Genomic DNA, 3,891 nt, shown 5'->3' with positions numbered 1-3,891 from the left:
GTGTGTGTGTGTGTGTGTGTGTGTGTGCATGTGTTCTTGTCTCTCCATCAATCAATGTCCAATCAGGTATATTGATCAGTGAATTGCTTGATTATGACAACATTATTCTGTCAATCTGAAAGTATCTATAACAATCTGATTAGATGGAGAAATGAAGGGATGCTAAGAGGGAGAAAGTGATTAAGGAGGGAAAAGGGGGGGAGGTGAAAGAGAGATACAGATACAGAGTAGGAGAGAAATAAAACAGCCACAGGGACAGAAGTTCTTAAGCTTCACATCTAGTTTTACCATTTAAAAAAAAGGATATTTCCTGAATTGAACTAGCCTAAGTACAGCGTATTTTCCTCCCTGAGAGAAGAGATTTTTCTCACTTTTGTTTCTACCCTTCTTTCCTCTGTAACCAAGGACAGATGAGGAGCATCACTAAGGTTACCATATCCATGACAACCTCTCCCGCTGCTATTATTGGGCATGTCGTCAAGGAGACAGAGCAGCACATTATGGGATGCAGACAGAAATAGAAATCATGTACTAGAAGCAATACAATAGATCTCTGGTATTACATAAGAAAGACCTGTGCAAATGTAGCGAGGGGGTGCCATATTGATTCTAAAACTCAGGCTCAATCAAACTTAGGGTCGGGGTAAATATGAACAGCATGATCACAATACTGAACCAGTCATGATGCAGCTGTTTTGAGCTTACACCTCATTGAAAGATCAAACTTGTATAAGCCTGGAGTTTATTTGCAAATATTAAAAACTGGAAAAAAATGGTAAGAAATAAAAAACTGTGCAGGTGAGCAAACAAAACCACCAGGGGCTAGGCACAATGTGTCACCCCAAATTACAAAAAGAATGACAACAATACTTAAAGGGGAACGATGCATTTTTTTGTGCTTAATTTAACTAAACTAAACAGCTTCGGAGTCATTGGAATGGTTACAGTATATGCATTTTTTTTCGAGTTGAATGGTGGTGCTCCCCCTTAGCGCCTATGAGCAGAAAAACCACCCTTGCAACTTGGCGAGTCGTTGGACTCAGATTCAGCAAATATCGCGTGATATCAGGTCCCGCGTTGTAACAAATTGCTTCATGGCACTGCACACATACGCCCATTCACAAACCGGCTAACAAGGTAGCGATGGAGTTTTTCACACTATCGTCATGGCTGAGCCGGCAAAATAGAAGCAGAAAGCTAGGAAAACTTTGTCGGAGCAACAGAGAAAGAGGAAATGGCAAACTGACTGAGGAGTCAGACACAAGTAAACACAAGAGCTGCCAAATACCTGTTCCTAAGCTGTAAGGGGAGATCTATAGAGAAACCTGCGAGGAAAAATCTAGAAAACAGTGCATAAATGGCCAAAACTGTATAGCGCCCCTTTAACAAGAGGGGAAGATGACACAAAAATGTAAAATAGCACAGTAACAAGAGTTTTGATGCAGGGAACATTTAAAACCTCCTGAGCTCAAACTCAAATTATAATTAATGAGAGGGTGACCCCACAGTTTGTAGAAGTTGAATGCAAAAGTAACACTGTAAGAAATAAGTTAATAGTGTAAAGACATTCAAAAAAGGTTCAAAAAGGTTTCCTACTGGTAAGACAATAACGTCCCTGGAGTACGTTGGTCTGTTAGAGTGTGCTTAACCAGAACAGTCACTGTAAGCAGCTCTGGATAAACCCATCATTCAAATGATTTAAATGTCAATACAATGAGAATCACAATAGACACTATGGCAAATTAACAATGAGACGTAAGATGGATTCTGGTAGTTTGGGGTTTAATCACTGGCTTGCAAACACAATAAAAGAACTGAATAAGGTAAATTGTCAAAGTAAATAAATATTGAAAGACAAAGGTAAAACAATGTAAGATTCACTCCTGGCAATGCCAGAGGAAGGCTTTTTTTTTAAATGTTATGTTTTCATTCTGACTTATGATTGGTACATAACGAGACGGTTTAGTTTTACACATATGTATATTAATCTAGAGCTTTAAAATATTTACAATTAGACCCCCATTATGAGGCTGCAAAAGTAGTAAACGGAATGTAGACATAATGTAGTTCTCCTACTTTCCCCTTCCTTCCACACAAAAGAATGTGTTTGTAATTTGTACATTTGATAATACTACACACATACACACAAGAACAAACACACACACACACACACACACACACACACACACACACACACACACCCATTGTTGGTTGAAACGTTTTTTAACCCTCTAGTCCATTCTGTACACTGCTTCCTGTCTGTCAGAAGGTTATAAAACTAATTGACCACAGTGTGGTGGTGGTGAATAGGTTGAGTGAGTGTGTGTGTGTGTGTGTGTGTGTGTGTGTGTGTGTGTGTGTGTGTGTGTGGTGTGTGGTGGGTGTGTGTGTGTGTGTTGTGTATGCGTGTGTGTGTATTAAAATGTGGCATTAAAATTCTCCTCATGGTGTTGACAGACATAGAGAGACTGTAGACTTACTGTTATCCAGTGTAGACTGTCCAGTGAAAACATAAATAAATTACACACTCAGCATTACTTTTTGTCAATTCAATGCTGTACCAAGCAAAAAGTCAATATTTACACAGAATATTCACTATATTTCTGGCACAACCTTAAATGGATGTGCTATCTGCTTTATTTCTTAGCCTAGAAGTCAAGGCTTTTGAGATGCATCTGAAGGTTGATTTTAGGTAGTGACCATCTAAGTTGTATAGAATTTACTCTTTACTGGTTTATTCATCAACTCTCTACCTGTAGTTTCAAGATCTTTGACTTGATTCAATCCTATTTACTTTTCTACTGACTCCTTTACCTGCTCTGACACTGTATCATTAAAGGAGACACACTACAGGCAATCTGAAAACCATAGTACAGCATGAGCCCTCAAAATGAGGTAAATGTGGCAAAATCATTCTTGAAAGAAAGAAAGAAAGAAACAACGAAAGACGAAATGACAGATGCTACATGGCCTCAGAGGGATTGTGTCCTACACTAATACACTGGCATACATCTGCAAGCTCACACACACACACACACACACCACACACACACCCACACACAACACACACACACAACACACACACACACACACACACACCACACACACACACACACACACACACACACCACACACACAAATTCTACAGTTACGTATATGCAATCATGAATTTGTAGCCCTGGGATTGACTGGTGATCTGCCCACAGTGAATCCCACCTCTTACCCAATGTCAGCTGGGATTGGCATTCCTCAAGGACAGCTAATGGATGGGTGGATGGATGGATGGATGGATGGATGGATGGATGGATGGATGGATGGATGGATTAATAGATATTGATTTATATAACCACAAAGCAAGACACTGCTTTACACACACACGGGCACACACACATACACACCTTGGTGAGTGGCCAGGTTGAGGTAATTAGATAAGAGGTTTGGCAAGAAGCAGTCAGAAAATCAGAGTTTCAAAGCAACAGATGTCTTTGTTTTGTAAGATATTTTTGCTTTACTTTGACAAATATCAAATTATACTACGTTTAGTAGGCTACATTACACAAGATGACATTTTGGCAACCACAGAATCGTTCCTCAATCAAAACAACTATTTTCTCCTTCCAAAAATGTTCTGTTGCCCACAAGAAAATTATGCATTGCCTTTGATTGAAATCAACTCACATGACTTTATTTCATATAACTGAAGAGCCCTCAGTCAAAATAACTGAAACCCTCCATTTTCTTCAGGCTTCAAAGTGGAACATATTAATCAACAGCTCTGATGTATCCAACCATCAATGATAAAACAAAGGATGCTCAAAGAAGGTATTATTCAAAGAAAGGTACATTCTTTTTTACTCCCCACTGCTTGTTTCCTCCTGGTCCAATCATTAG

General features: G+C 39.2%; 1 protein-coding gene and 1 long non-coding RNA gene across 10 annotated transcripts in view; one reads left to right on the top strand and one right to left on the bottom strand.

Annotated features, from left to right (window-relative positions):
- cacna1c (calcium channel, voltage-dependent, L type, alpha 1C subunit) overlaps positions 1-3,891 on the bottom strand; it is a 199,899-nt gene that overhangs the window by 128,009 nt on the left and 67,999 nt on the right. The window lies entirely within an intron of this gene.
- Positions 1-3,891, top strand: part of LOC116672868 (uncharacterized) — a 25,503-nt gene that overhangs the window by 20,643 nt on the left and 969 nt on the right. The gene's annotated exons all lie outside the window — the stretch shown is intronic.

This window comes from Etheostoma spectabile, chromosome 23, assembly GCF_008692095.1.
Source record: "Etheostoma spectabile isolate EspeVRDwgs_2016 chromosome 23, UIUC_Espe_1.0, whole genome shotgun sequence".
NCBI lineage: Eukaryota > Metazoa > Chordata > Actinopteri > Perciformes > Percidae > Etheostoma > Etheostoma spectabile.
Note: the sequence above shows the minus strand (reverse complement) of the source record. Positions and strands in the feature narration are given on the sequence as shown.